Below are 16,460 nucleotides of genomic sequence, written 5' to 3'. Positions count from 1 at the left end.
CACGGACCTGCTGGGTTTTTTTAAAAAAAATTTCCATTATTGTTTGTTTATTTTTGATTCAATTTATGTTGCTTTTAATACATATTTTTTCTTCAAAGTTCAATGTGTAGTATCATCTCATTGGTTTCATGCATATCATGATATGGGTTTTGACATTCACTTACACCCATTGGGTGTATGTGAGGGACATGTGTTCATTTCCAAACTTGCAATTGGGGTTCTATCATGTTTTTGCCATTTCTAAGTGGGTGGATGCAATACTCAGGTGGGTGTTTGGCATTTGGAGGCTGACCATAAGGGCCAGGGATCTACATTGTGGTGACATGTTGGCTGGGGGACATGAGTGGGGGCCTGGTGGAGGGTGCCCCTGGATGCTGGGGGGTGGGGGTGGTGGTAGACATGAGTAGGAGCCTGGTGGAGGGTGCCCCTGACTGCTGGAGGGTGGGGGTGCCGGGTGACAGGAGTGGGGGCCTGCTGGCAGGTGCCTCGCAATGCTGGGGGGTGGGGGTGCTGGGAGACATGTGTGGGGGCCTGGTGGAGGGTGCCCCTGATTGCTGGGGGGTGGGGGTGCTGGGAGACAGGAGTGGGGGCCTGCTGGCAGGTGCCTCGCAATGCTGGGGGGTGGGGGTGCTGGGAGACATGTGTGGGGGCCTGGTGGAGGGTGCCCCTGACTGCTGGAGGGTGGGGGTGCTGGGAGACAGGAGTGGGGGCCTGCTGGCAGGTGCCTCGCAATGCTGGGGGGTGGGGGTGCTGGGAGACAGGAGTTGGGGCCTGGTGGAGGGTGCCCTGCACTGCTGGGGGGTGGGGGTGCTGGGAGACAGGAGTGGGGGCCTGCTGGCAGGTGCCTCGCAATGCTGGTGGTTGGGGGTGCTGGGAGACATGTGTGGGGGCCTGGTGGAGGGTGCCCCTGACTGCTGGAGGGTGGGGGTGCTAGGAGACAGGAGTGGGGGCCTGCTGGCAGGTGCCTCGCAATGCTGGGGGGTGGGGGTGCTGGGAGACATGTGTGGGGGCCTGGTGGAGGCTGCCCCTGACTGCTGGGGGGTGGGGGTGCTGGGAGACAGGAGTGGGGCCTGCTGGCAGGTGCCTCACAATGCTGGGGGGTGGGGGTGCTGGGAGACAGGAGTGGGGGCCTGGTGGAGGGTGCCCTGCACTGCTGGGGGGTGGGGGTGCTGGGAGACAGGAGTGGGGGTCTGCTGGCAGGTGCCTCGCAATGCTGGGGGGTGGGGGTGCAGGGAGACATGAGTGGGGGCCTGGTGGAGGGTGCCCCTGGATGCTGGGGGGTGGGGGTGCAGGGAGACATGAGTGGGGGCCTGGTGGAGGGTGCCCCTGGATGCTGGGGGGTGGGGGTGCAGTTGGACATGAGTGGGGGCCTGGTGGAGGCTGCCCCTGCACTGCTGGGGGGTGTGGGTGATGGGAGACGTGAGTGGGGGGCTGTTGGAGGGTGCCCCTGACTGCTGGAGGGTGGGGGTGCTGGGAGACAGGAGTGGGGGCCTGCTGGCAGGTGCCTCGCAATGCTGGTGGGTGGGGGTGCTGGGAGACATGTGTGGGGGCCTGGTGGAGGGTGCCCCTGACTGCTGGAGGGTGGGGGTGCTGGGAGACAGGAGTGGGGGCCTGCTGGCAGGTGCCTCGCAATGCTGGGGGGTGGGGGTGCTGGGAGACATGTGTGGGGGCCTGGTTGAGGCTGCCCCTGACTGCTGGGGGGTGGGGGTGCTGGGAGACAGGAGTGGGGCCTGCTGGCAGGTGCCTCACAATGCTGGGGGGTGGGGGTGCTGGGAGACAGGAGTGGGGGTCTGCTGGCAGGTGCCTCGCAATGCTGGGGGGTGGGGGTGCAGGGAGACATGAGTGGGGGCCTGGTGGAGGGTGCCCCTGGATGCTGGGGGGTGGGGGTGCAGGGAGACATGAGTGGGGGCCTGGTGGAGGGTGCCCCTGGATGCTGGGGGGTGGGGGTGCAGTTGGACATGAGTGGGGGCCTGGTGGAGGCTGCCCCTGCACTGCTGGGGGGTGTGGGTGAAGGGAGACGTGAGTGGGGGGCTGTTGGAGGGTGCCCCTGACTGGTGGGGGGTGGCGGTGCAGGGAGACAGGAGTGGGGGCCTGGTGGAGGGTGCCCCTGACTGGTGGGGGGTGGGGGTGCAGGGAGACAGGAGTGGGGGCCTGGTGGAGGGTGCCCTGCACTGCTGGGGGTGGGGGTGCTGGGAGACAGGAGTGGGGGCCTGGTGGAGGGTGCCCTGCACTGCTGGGGGGTGGGGGTGCTGGGAGACAGGAGTGGGGGCCTGCTGGCAGGTGCCTCGCAATAATGGGGGGTGGGGGTGCTGGGAGACATGTGTCGGGGCCTGGTGGAGGGTCCCCCTGACTGCTGGGGGGTGGGGATGCTGGGAGACAGGAGTGGGGCCCTGCTGGCAGGTGCCTCGCAATGCTGGGGGGTGGGGGTGCTGGGTGACATGTGTGGGGGCCTGGTGGAGGGTGCCCCTGACTGCTGGGGGGTGGGGGTGCTTGGAGACAGGAGTGGGGGCCTGCTGGCAGGTGCCTCGCAATGCTGGGGGGTGGGGGTGCTGGGAGACATGTGTGGGGGCCTGGTGGAGGGTGCCCCTGACTGCTGGGGGTGGGGGTGCAGGGGGACATGAGTGGGACATGAGTGGGGGCCTGCTGGCAAGGCCTCGCAATGCTGGGTGGTGGGGGTGCAGAAGGACATGAGTGGGACATAAGTGGGGGCCTGCTGGCAGGTGCCTCGCAATGCTGGGGGGTGGGGCTGGTGGTAGGCATGAGTGGGGGCCTGGTGGAGGCTGCCCCTGCACTGCTGGGGGGTGGGGGTGGTGGGAGACATGTGTCGGGGCCTGGTGGAGGGTGCCCTGCACTGCTGGGGGTGGGGGTGGTGGTAGACATGAGTGGGGGCCTGGTGGAGGCTGCCCCTGCACTGCAGGGGGGTAGGGGTGGTGGGAGACATGAGTGGGGGCCTGGTGGAGGCTGCCCCTGCACTGCTGGGGGTTCGGGGTGGTGAAAGACATGAGTGGGGGCCTGGTGGAGGTTGCCCCTGCACTGCTGGGGGGTGGGGGTGATGGGAGACATGAGTGGGGGCCTGGTGGAGGGTGCCCCTGGATGCTGGGTGGTGGGGGTGGTGGTAGACATGAGTGGGGGCCTGGTGGAGGGTGCCCCTGGTGGCTGGGGGTGCAGGGGGACATGCGTTGGTGGGCAGTAGTGCAAAGTGACGTGTGGGTTGGCTGGGGGGCATGACCATAGTGGATGGGGTGCCTGCGGGACATGTGCAGGGTAGGCCCCTGTGGTGTGGGCCACCTGCAAGGGCCGTGGAGGGTTTAGAGGGAACACCTGGGATCACCCACACATGCAATTCACGTGTGGTGCTCCCCGCGCACCCCTGGAATACACGTACCCTGATTGAATCGCGTGTGATACTTCCTGCGCACCCCTGAAATACATGTACCCTGCTGCTTTTGCGTGTGATACTTCCCGCGCACCCCTGGAATAAACGTACCCTGATGGAATCGCGTGTGATACTTCCTGCGCACCCCTGAAATACCCATATCCTGCTTTTTTTGCGTGTGATACTTCCCGCGCACCCCTGTAATACACATGCCCTGATGGAATCACGTGTGTTACTTCCCACGCACCCCTGATGTACACGTACCCAGGACAATCGCGTGTGAAACTTTCCGCGAACCACTGAAATACACGTTCCCCGCTTGGCGTTTGCTGTTTGGCAGCCCTGTGAACTGGTCCAGGGTTAGCGCAGCCCTTTGCGATGATTTGGGGATTTTGAAGGCTTTTCCTTGCGCGATGGCGTTCTTGGGGGCGTAACTGGTGCTGCTGCAGGGTCGCTGCGCCACTCTGTGCCACGGCTGGTTTCGGAGGCTAAAATCCATGAATACGCTGTGTGATGAAAAGGATTTTTTCACACGCGGCTGGCGCAGTGTATCGCACGCGGACACTGTGCGCCAGCCGCGTGCGCCACTTTTGTGCGAATTTCTATGAATTACCCTGCAAATATTGAGCATCAACCAATGTGTGTTAAAGCCAACATCCCTGTTGTGAAGCTTACCCAAAATACATGTGATTGATTAATTCTCAAGGTGTCACCTGGCGTGTGCTATATTGATGAGAACAAAGATTGGAAATATGAATGTGATTGCTTTGCGCTATACTACGCAACATGGTGACTGGAAATCATTAAAAATGTAACCCTTAGATTGACCGAATTCATGCACAGGAATCATTTTCAAGCTCTTTTGAATGTATTTACCCTGACTGTCTTTCTTCCGACAGCAAATGTATAGCAATATAGCTGCAGGGCAAACTCAATGTTCGCTACTAAATGAGTCCAAAGCAGAGCCGCCATGATGTAACTCATTTGACTTGCATGCAGAGGAAATGACCACATGTCCGGGGTATTAGTTGTCGTTTTTTGAAGGGAAGTTAGATTTGCTCATAAGCATGTATCACTTGTATTACTTTCCTTTTTTTATATTTAGAATGTTTGGAGACTTTGTGTGACCCTTGCTTAGGTCATCATCTGTTGGTAATCCCTTGGTAATCGGTTTTATTTCATGGCATGGTGCAAGCATTTCCTCAGCCTCTTTCAGTTCAAGGCCCAATGACATCTTGTCAAGTAGTTTTACAGTAGTTGATTATCTCTGTTGATCCCTTCTTAGACACTCTAAATTGAGAAAGATTCGGTAATCGCTTTAAAATCCTCTCTAACCTCATGATCAGAAAACAAGGATAATGCCTTGTGTCCCGCTAATAGTTCATGATGTGCTGGTAAATTGTACATGTCACCATCATGTGGGATTTGTTCGCAAAAAAGTATAACCATCAAGTGCTTTACATTTGGGAGAATCTGATATATTTTTCTTTAGAAATAGTCTCCTTGCTCATTGGTTCAAGATCAGCGTAAACCTTTCTGCACAATCTCTTATTTCCTCATTGCAATTATCACATAGAACACTCTCTCTGTTTGTGATCATAATGCTATCCGTCCATGCGCTTGCAATCATTCTGTAAGTTGTCGTATTTGACAATCTTGAGAGATACTCCTGTTCCAGGTGTTTGTTTTACAAGTTTTGAGGGGATTTACCTTTCACCTTTTGTTAGTTCATGACGGGGTATCATTGAACATTTTCTGCTTAAAAGTTCCAGTCGATTTTAAATCAATCATTCAGTAGCCACAATCTTATAGTCGAAACACTGGAATATCTACACCCCTTAATTGTTAACACACTGTTATTAATTTAGTTCAGGTTTTTAGTTTACCCTATTAGTAGATTGCAATTTTAAAAGTGTATGTTCGTGGTCGACTATTACACTCTGAACCTGTGTGTGTGACCTTCTTATCACCTGGGATGAAGTCAAATTGTGTTATCCTCCATTCGGACTCAGAGTGAATCTGTGGACCAGGGATGATCACCAACTATGTAAGGTGCCACAGTGGATTCCACAGAGCTCCTCCATCTGTCCCAAGATTTCTTCTGGTATTGCCTATTTTCTGCCCAGCCTACACCTTACAGATATAGGGTAAGAACAAGAAGAATAGGGTCTCTGCCCCACATTTCGCCACAAGAACATTTTACCAGCTTCAACAAACTTCCCCCCACCCAGTACATCTGCTACCATTTCGCCAAGTTTAGCCAACAGCATCAACATCCCTAAATGTCATTCATCAATGACAGATAGGAGATACAGTGCCCTGGCGCTCCCAAAGGCGAATGTTGCTGGGACACCCAGGTTCATTTACAGGGGAAGTAGAACCACATTTAAGATCCACAGGGCCTTTTGGCAGCCATCCCACACATGCACTGGCAGGACTCTGGCTCACATCACAGATCTGATTACTGAAACATTCTGCCTAACTTCAAAATGGTGGCACAAACTTTAAATCCCTTGGTTGCTGCTTTACAGCATCCCATTAAGCATAATTACGAACAGACAACTAATAATCAGTCATAATGGAAATCACTTAGTAGATTAAGGAAACACTGGGCTGAGGAAGATTGAAAAGAGAGAGATCAACCATTACTGTCAGCGAATTAAAATAGAAGGTGGAACATCTAATCCAAGGGCAGTTTGCACAATTCAAGTAAGTAGTCAGCCGTTCTAGAGAGTGCAGAGTGCTGCAAACAGTGTTACAGACCAGGCTACCAATCTGGGAGCATAGAAGTAATGTTGGAATGAGAGCAGGGCACGGGATAAGAAGCAAAATGAGAAACTGGGAAAGAGATGTAAGACCCTGTTGTTGGTATAGAGTAAATACTGCTATGGGCCTAACACAGACAAATAGAGAAAACCAAGTGCCTGATAAGGGCACTAGCTCAGACAGTGCACAGACCAGACAGAGAGAAGGAGAAAAGGCCAATAGCCTTCTGGAAGCTATATCTCAGCCACTGGAAGAAACCTGACAATAAGAAAGAAATCATGCACATAGTCCGCGAGGTCTATGTCTCAGGCACTGTCAAAGAGCAGACCTCCAGAATGAGAGAAAGACTGGAGCCATCTGATGTATATACCTCAGACACAGCCAGAGATCAGACAAAGAGAAGGAGAGAATGCCAGGAAACATCTGAAGGATATGCAAACATGTGCAAAGAGCTTTGGTGCAGGGAAGGAAACAAAGGCAACACCCTTTTGCCTTTCAGATAGCAAAGATAAACTACAGAGCCTGACAAGGGGTAAATCTAAGATGATGTGAGGATACCAGATGGCATTTAGGAAATAGACAGGAAGGCCAACATTCCTCTACTTACATACTTGAGACATGTTGGGGGTCATTTTCAATGTTCCCTTAAATTGCATGGACACAGCCACACTTGAGTACACATCAATTCATGCAGTCCTCTTTGTGCAAAAAACGATTGTTGTAATGCCGCAATAATTGTGTACAGAAATCTGTGCGGTTTGGGTATTCTGTACATTTTTACACCTCAGATTTAGGCAATTTAGGCAATTGTAAATGCATCCTTACAAAAATGTGCATGGTGGGTGGCATTTACATGGATTCCTATTAAATTCCCTGCTCTATGCGATTGATACAAGCATGCGGGAGGTCAAGGGTCGTGATGCGAGGGGTGGGCCACTTTTCTGAGGCGAGGGAAGGGACACATTTTTGTTGGGTGACCAGGCCTATTTCCTGTCCCAGTCCGACCCTGCTGTCCACCCCACTCACCCTCCCTTCTGCCTTCCCACCCACCCCCACACTTATCACCTTGTCTTGCACTTGCACGGTTGGATTGTCACATGGCCAATATAACAGTTTGTGCTGTTTTCCTATGCCCACCACCCCCTCCAAACTTGTTTTGTGGTGTCTGGAAACACTGGTGTATAGGCACAATAAACATGTCCAACAAATAAAATAAAACGCATACAAATAAATATGTTGTGATACTTGAGGATTCATGTGTTGCCCACTATTGGTTTATCATCTGGAAAGGCATCATCATCATCATTTCTTTCTATTCATGATCTCAAAGATTCCCTCAATAACCAATGTGTCCTTCATCCGTTTAGTTCAGATATTATTTATTTGTTATTTCAAGCTCTTTGAAGATCATCAATGTTTCATCTATTGATGAATGACTTTGGGATACTCGGTTTTCAGTATTGAACAACCAATAACAAGAAATGGCTTTCCTTGACAGCATTTTGTTTAATAGTTACATATGTGCACCTTTTAATCAAGGGGCATGTCATTTTAAGAATGCGTTTTGAAGTCAATTATCCCCTATGTTTTCACACTGAGAAGAGACCATTATAATGCAGGTGCTGTGCATTTGAGAAGACTTTGGAGGGTGAATGCTCATGGTGTCTTTGATGGGCTTTAGGACCTTTGCTATGGTGAGTGTGAATGAACAATGTGTGATGAATCTGATGGCTTATTTGACTATCTTGTGTTGGCGGAACAAGAGTATGTGGCATAGCAGTTAACGGGAGTGAGTTATTCTGCCTGCATGGGATTGCCAGTTGTAGCCAGAGGAGCAAAGGTATTTCAGACTCTCTTGCATGTTTTCTAATCCACGATTCCCTTCGGACCTCTTTACGAGTTTTGCAGTTTTACCTCTGTGTATGCCAGCAAACACACTTGGGCGTTTCTGCCTGCATTAAACACGTGTTAACAAGTAGATTCTGCTTGATTCAGATTCAATAACACCTTCAATTACTCCCCATTCTGGAGCCCTACTGGACGCTGTTGGGCTAATGCCATATTACTGCATTCAGTGCTATCACATGCAGTATCACTTTTGTGTGGTGATAACTTCCCCACACTAAAGCAGGTGTTTTTTGAGAGTTTCATTCATAGTGCTCAGAGTTTAAGTAAGGGGTGAAACGCTGTATTCTGCAAAAACGTATGTTTTACCACTATCACAAAAACTCATTTAAAAAAAACTTTGTTTTTATTAAGCATTTCAATAAACAAAAAGAAAAACAGGTAACCCCTGGCTACAACAACATGGAACACTGGTGCAAACATGCATGAGATTATGTTCTCCCGCCTCCTTCCCTCCCCCCCACATATAATCTCGCCATGACTGATCGGGTACTAGGTAATAAAGAGCAATGGCACAAAACAGGACACAGGATACAAAACCATTCTTGATTACTGACATAGTGGGGTAAAGGCAACCACCAAAGATACCGGGTAAACAAGTAAACAGGCAGTCAGGAACACCAGAGGAAGTACAGGATTCCAGCAACCCGTTGGAGTTACAGTCTCATGGAAATACAATCATTGTTTAGGAGAACAACTGCCCAGTCTTGCACAAACGAGGACATTGCAGTATTGATTACAGCCGACAGTTTTTCATATGTGAAGATGGACCAAAGCTTGGCTAGCCATTCGGCCTTGAGGGGGCGGAGCAGCTCCTCCAGTTTGAGCAAGCGCAAGTCTCCCCTCACAAAATCTCATTTTAATATGAATAATTGAGGAACCCTACACGTTTGGCCCTTAAGCTCTGGATGTATTCCAACTCAGACGGGAAGGACTGAGATGCTGACACTAGACCAACTGGTTGTCTGGCAATCTCCAGGATATAATTTCATCCGGTCTTTCACATAGGCGACTCAATCAAGGGCTGAGCATGAGTGAGCAGGTATGATCAACGCATTCTGCTTGTGAGGTTTTCAGTAGTGTCTATGTGGCCTTCAGCCAGCAAGAACATATATTCCAGGAATTGTGTTTTCTTCATTGGTTGCTGGTTACAACTCTGACCAATGTCTACCACTGGCCCATAGAGCAGTAAATAACCAGAGAGCTAGTTTCTTGCTGGAGACGTTCCCTTGTTGTGCTCTGGCCCGGGGAGAGACGTTCCCTTGTTGTGCTCTGGCCCGGGATCAAAGATCTTCTTTTCACTGAACAATCTCAGTATGAGGATTTTGGGCCCTCGAAATGGAGGCATTGATTCTTGTGAGTTTAGTCGTCGATCTAGTGGACATCTCTTCACTTATAATCGTGTCTGAACTCTTTCAGTTCCATCCAATAATGACACTGCTCTTTCTGCCTTGATCCCCCTTTATTCACCTAGCCAGTACTGCCGCTTTTCTCCAGTGCCATGATGCCACTTTGGGGTAACTGAGTACTTTATAAAAACCTATACCATACCATGCTATCTTGTACCTATATCCTAGCCTTCCCCACAGGGATCGTATGTAAAGAAATAGAATGAAAAACATTTAAATCCCATGTTGCTAAATGAGTTAAAAATTCCAGTTTAGAGCAGATGACTTGACCTGAAACTGGTGGTAAACTATGCTGGCTGTCAGAAACATTGTACATGCATTTTTGTGTTTCAATCAAAACTAATCCCTAAGAGAATTCCAGTGAGCAATTGCTTTCTACAGTGGCTGGCCTTGGCTGTGATTGAGTTAATTTCTGGTCGTTTTTACAAATGTGAGATTGCAAGTGTAATAGTTTACACAGACGTTGAGCTATTAAAGGCAATGCAATACCAACAGAATCTGAGCCAAATACCCACCGACCAACAGTATTAAAACTTGAGCATGTATGTCATGGAACCAACATTACTCAGCGTAGTCTGTACAAAGGACAGGGAGCTTTGATCCCTAGTGCAAGTGATTGAGGTTACAAGAATTGTTTGACTGCATCCCTTTATGGGTTGAGAACATTTATGGCTTGTAAAACAATAGACAACTTGCATTTTCTGGAGTTAAATACTTAAATAAAGGGGAGGCACCAAGAAAACGTAATATTACACCGTCTAAATTTAATTATGAGAAGAAAGAAGTAAAAATGTAAAGAATAAATGGATGGGTTAGACCTAGTGGTCAATGCAGCAAAGTCAGCAGTGATGGCTTGTTGGAAGCGTAGGCACAATGTAAATTCCTGTAGATGAGGAAACAAAACAGCATGACCAATGAGCGACAATGAAATGCCATTAGCATGGAACAACTCCGGATTTTCACAATTAATGATGTCATTGTTGCAGAAAAACATTCCACGAGCGCACACAAAATCAGACATGCTTCTGTTGATTAGACACCTTCTACCCTCCAGCTGGGAACAACATACAGGAGGATTGCGCCATACTCTTCTTTGTGTTATGCATGAGAAAAGCACCTTGGCATTGGGAAAAAGCCTTTTCACTGCATTCAGCAACCTCTCAGTCGAACCTAAACAAGCCACATAACCAGAATGCATGCCACCGTAGTGCAGTACGATAACATCAAAAGTAGCAAATGTGGCCAGGTTTCTGCACAGTGCATGCTTATCGCGAAACTTTGGTCTTTCGTCCACTCCTTCCAAACTGAAATTGGCATCAAAGTGTCTTTCCTGGGCATACTTGTGCAGATCTATCACAAAGGCATCAGCCAAAGTCAACACAATGTGTTTCTCCACATCAGCCCGCCTCACTATGCAGAGTAACGAAAAACACTATTCCCGCCCCTTCCTCCAAACCCTCAGAACCTGATTGAATAATCCCGACAGTCCCATTTCCATTGGCCAGCATAGTGAGAAGAGCATAATGTGGCGCATGTGCTTCCCCAAGTACTGCGAGGGCCACACCCTAGTAAAGCAGAAGCAGTCTTTCTTCCCTTTCCACTACGTTTTGTCCAGCATTACCTCATTGGGTACTGTTAAATAGTCACACATGCATTCACCAATCCCATCCAAAATGTCAGCATCTAACACTGTCAGTTCTGTACAGCACTTCAAATGTAATATTACACATTCAGACTGCAAGTGTCATGTCATTCAAAAGCATGTCCAGAAGAAAGTTCAGTAAAACTATGGAAGATTTCTGCATCCACATTCATCCACATGAGCACCATCACCACAAAGTCGAGGCATGAATACTTTCTCTGAAATATGTTTGCAACTCTGCGGTAAGTGTCTGTGAGCACAGTATCTGCCACTGAACGTGCATTACGTACATAAAAAACATACAATTATTTCTCCCGTCACCTACCATCAAGTGGCACTTCAATGGTTTATGTTTGAACGTTTTCATTTACCTATATCATCCATTGTAATATGCAAACAGGTCTGTTCTTTCCTTCCGACTATGCTACACATGTTTTGGCCCACTAACCCATCTGCTACATAAATCATAAAAATATTGCACCAAAACCAGCACTGCATGTCTCTTACCAACATAAACCATGTTTCCAAAAGGTCACTGTCTCCACAGCTGTGGTTCTCTCTAGGCTGGACTATTGTCCCAGCCTCTTTGTACATCTTCCTGCTTGTACTCTCCACCCTTTACAACTCATGCACAACAGGACTGCGCTACTTGTCTGTGGCCTCAAGGCCAGGGGGCGTATCTCTCCGGGACTGAAATGTCTACACTGGCTCCCAGTATCTGCGAGGATTAAGATCAAAAGCCTCTGCACTATCCAGAAGGCCTTTTTGGGCCCTGGGGCCTTAATATACCTTCAAATCTCACTTCCTAAAGCTGTCAGTGCTGGAGCTCTTCACTCATCCGCCTCCAACTCCTTCAGGGTCACTCGCTTCTTCAAGAAACCAGTTGGTGATAGATGTCTTTCTTGTGCTGGGCGCTCCCTCTGGAACAGCCTCCCTGCCTCCCTGAAACTTGAAAAGAACCATCACTGGTTCCGGAAGCACCTCAAAACCTTTCTATTTGCTTCTGCTTTGTCCCCTCCTGTCCCCTGCTGACTTCCTAGCTGAAACTTATTCTGTACTGGTTACCTGGCCACCTTCTGATGTCGGGCCCAGGCCACCTCCCCCCCCCAGTCAAACCCCTGAATTGCCTTTCTGTCAACGCCCGCACTGGGGACAGTTTTCTGTATCCCTAACAGTCCTACCACTACCTAATGTCTGCACTTATCTTTGCACTTGCCACCAGCGGGCCGTATTTTCAGTTATTATCAAACATTATTCTTCCCATGTACTGCACTTTCCCCTCCCTCTACCCATGCACGTGCACAATCTGAGTGACATCTAGCCTAGTAGGATTGTTGCCTCTGTCTCCCCTCTGTTCCCCCTCCCTTGCTTCGTTGCACCTTGCAACACTTGTGTATAGGCGCGTTAAAAATGCCACATCATACCAATTCATATATTACACACGTTGCATGCTTTGCAAGAGGACCCATTTCCTACATTCCTACAAAATTTGCACAAATACCGCACAAAAGCAGCACTGAATGTATCTTAGCAACTTAACACAAGTACATACAGTGCATGCACACAAACAGGATGCCTGCCCCTTACCTTGCACACTTCAACCATGCCTTCTGCATTTCTCTGTACAAATAGACCTTCTGCCACAGTTTTTGCATACACACCACAACCAGAAACCTTATTGAGCAATGGCTCAGCCTGCACACTCCCATTCCCATGCCTGCCATCATGAAAAGGGTGGGATATGGCACGTGCAATCGTGAAAGTACCGCGGAATCCGCAGAGTTATCATACCAGGAATGAGAGGGCTGGGGTGGGTCTCTAGTTTTGAATCTGAAATGTTATTTTTTTTTTTATGCTGTGTTTTTTCCGTCTTTTTTTATGTGCTTGCAAACAGTCTTTTTTAATTTTTTTGTCTTTATATCAGTTCCTGATTGCTTCTAGTCCTTACATTTTTACCGAATTCGGGTCAACGCTTCTTGCTTGGTGTAAAAGAAAATAGCATTGCCAATGCCATTCAAAGAAATGCCATTTGCACGGAAGCAGTGCATATTTTGCGACTTCATGTTCTCATAGTGGGTGGAGAACATCCCATAAGTGCACATAAATGCACACATGCTTCTGTTTTGAAGACACCTTCTGAGCTCTAGCTGGGGACAAATTACACTAGCACGGTTAAATACTCTTTTTGGTGGAATGCATGAGAAAACGACCTTGGCAGTTGGAAAAATCTGCATCACTGCATTCATTAACTTCTTCAGGTGATGGAGCAGAAGTCCACACAACATGTAACCCAAATATAGACCTCCATAATGCACCATGACAACTTCAACAGGAACGACAGAAGCCACATCTGCAAAGGCGAACCATGCCACCGAAACTGCACTGATACATACTGGCCCACAAAGCATTCACTCCTTCCAACCTGAAATTACCAGCAACACCTCTTTGCACAGCATACCTGTGCAGATCGTGCATAAAGGTATAATTCACAATCAGCACTGTGCGTCTTTCCATGTCTACCAACCTCATTACACCAAGTATTGGAAAAAAGTAGTTCCGCCCCTTCCTGAGAACCACACCCTGAACACCTGATTGGATAATCCCCTCTTCAACTGTTCTTTTTCCAGCACTCCCTCATTTGATACTGTGAAAATGTCTTACACGCATGTAGCAATGCCATACCAGACCTCTGCATCCAACAATATCATTTCTGTACAGAACTCCATATTAACTGTTAAACACTCTGAGTGCATGTAGCGTGTGCTTCCAAAGAAATTCCAGTACAAAGTTGTGCCAGATAATCCATGATGTCTGCATCGAAAATCGTCAAGGACACTAGGCCTGTCTGTACTGTCTGTACAACATCTACGCACATGCACACCACACCAATAAGTCCTATGAACATCGTGCCTGTCTGTAACTGTCTGTGTCACTTGTATCGCACTTTTAATTAGTTTGAGGACCCGAACACTGTCCGTAGAACACCCGCGCGCATGCGCACAACCTTTCCTGTGCATATGGTGTCCTGCAGACACCCATTTCCTTCACGGGCGTGTTCGTGACGTCCTCATGTGACCTCACCCATGCTGAGCATGTGTCCTGATTTGCGGACACTGTCTGGGTCCCTGAACATTTTAAAAGTACTTTTTCAGACAATCCAAAGTATTTTACAATATAAATTCACCATTAAACATGTCACAGACGATGTCCTTGGCTTTCTACTTATTTTTTGGAACTTTTTAAACCTTTTTAGGGTGTTCGATATGTCTGCTGACAGCGCGGCTGTCTGCGGTGTGCGCACCTGCACCCCTATAAAAGGCCATTCCCCAGAGCTCATCTTCATTCTGTCTTTCTACTATTGAAGATTGACCTGCTTTTGCTGCCTTTGCTGTTGCATCATCAAACCTGATGGCTTAAATGACTGCTGTTCTTCCAGCTGGTGCTGCTTCTGCCTCAGCACCACCCCCACCCCCTCCACCACCAACACCTCCCCAAGGGCCTGCAGAGGGGAACATGCATGAGGATGTAGAGGAGGAGGATGAAGAGGATTATGAGGATGCAGTAGTGGAAGTCCCTACTACCAGCACTCGCCGTGAGCTTTGGGTGTGGCGGTTGTTTACCATTCAGGGTGACGTACCAAAAGCATGTGCAAACAAGGTCACCTGCAACCAGTGCAAAATGGTGCTGAGTCGTGAGAGGCCTGGTTCATACAGCTTTGGTACGACATCCATGAAGCGACACCCAGAATCGTTCCACGGTGGGGACGTTCGCAAGGTTGTACCTTGTGATCAACGTAGTAGGTTGAGTCCCTCTACCACATCCTTTGTTTCTGCTCCTGTCACCACAAGAGACACTCCTGTGGGACAGCGCATCCCTCCAGCTGCCTCACAGGCCATCCATGATGCTGTTGACCCTTACCTTTCGAGGGTCACAGTTTTGTGTCTGTACTGCGACGCAGTACTCTGCAGGGGGAGAGTCTTCAGAGTGCTTTCGAGATTGCGGTCAAGGAGCATGAGAAGGTCTGCCCATTACCTAAATAAGGCACACCCTACATCTTCCTCTCTCCACCTGCCCTTTCTTATCCCCGTGTTTGGTGTCCCTTCCTTACCCTCCTTTCCCCTCCTCTCCTAGTGTGTCATGTGGAAAAAAACTAAAATATATAAAACAACAAAAATCCCCCCAAAAAAGGCTCTTTTCAGAGCTGCCTTTTACAGTCTAAAAATAGAAGTGGCAAATAAATGGAGCAGGGCCCTGTGCATTTTGTAGAAGTCTGCAGATAGTTCACGGACATCTAAAATTTTGGGGTGCTGCCCTATCATAACCATTGCACTTTTCTCTGGAAGGAAGAGGTGGCTCTGAAAAGAGCCTTTTGGTGGTGTTTTTTTATTTTTGAAAAACTTGTAATGGTCAACACCTACTGCAAAATGGATGGCTATAATTCCAAAAAAGGTTGCAATGCATTTTGTACATTTCTCAGAAAAATCTGATTGCCAGCATAAATAAGATGGGCTCCATCTCTGCAAAAAATATATGTGCTATGAAACATAATATTTTCATTGTGAAAAGAGGACATGCCAACATCTCTTAGAAAGGCACAAACAGCCTTATTGACATTGCGCCTCACTTTCTCAATTTGTGGACCAAATGAAGAAGAATGCAGCAATATTTGTCACTGCGCAATACGAGAAAAAATTATATGGGAATTTGATAACATGTCCATAACCTTCCCAAATCCTTCTTTCATTGCAAATTGCAATGCAATTCCAGACACATGTCCTAAACTGTTCCCTCCACAATGAATTATAATTATGGCTGGATGATGCTCTGTCTCCAAACTAGCACAGAGAGGTAACAAGTCCAGCCACTTCATTCCATGCACTCCATGTCAGTGCACATCCACATAAGGGAATCCAAGATCTGAAGCTATTACACAGCGTTCTGCATGCACCTCAACCAATGTAACCATGAGTCTCCCAAAATCCATATAATCTGTTTTCTGAAACACACAGCCATAGCTATCTGTTCTTCACTCAGGAAAAAGACTTTCTGACAAACTCTCTCCTTACACAACACACCCAGTAAACTTTACTGACCAATCCCTTGCTTTGCTCATTCTCATGTGCATGCCTCTCCACCCCAAAATCCCCGTATGTAATACACGGTGTCCGCAGTGTACAGCCATGTCCGCGGACATATCGATAATCTAAGTGTGGTGTATTTAAATTTAAATATTGTGCCCCATTTCCCCTTTGAGGTTGGCTCTGAAAAGAGCCGTTTTTTTTGTTTTTTTGCAGATGCTTGACAAACACATGTTATTTTGTATTTATTTCTTTTTTTTCTTACTTTACTCCTATAATCTCCA

This window comes from Ambystoma mexicanum, chromosome 8 (assembly GCF_040938575.1).
Source record: "Ambystoma mexicanum isolate Mex_15411 chromosome 8, UKY_AmexF1_1, whole genome shotgun sequence".
Taxonomy (NCBI): Eukaryota; Metazoa; Chordata; class Amphibia; order Caudata; family Ambystomatidae; genus Ambystoma; species Ambystoma mexicanum.
This window is presented reverse-complemented; position numbering follows the sequence as displayed.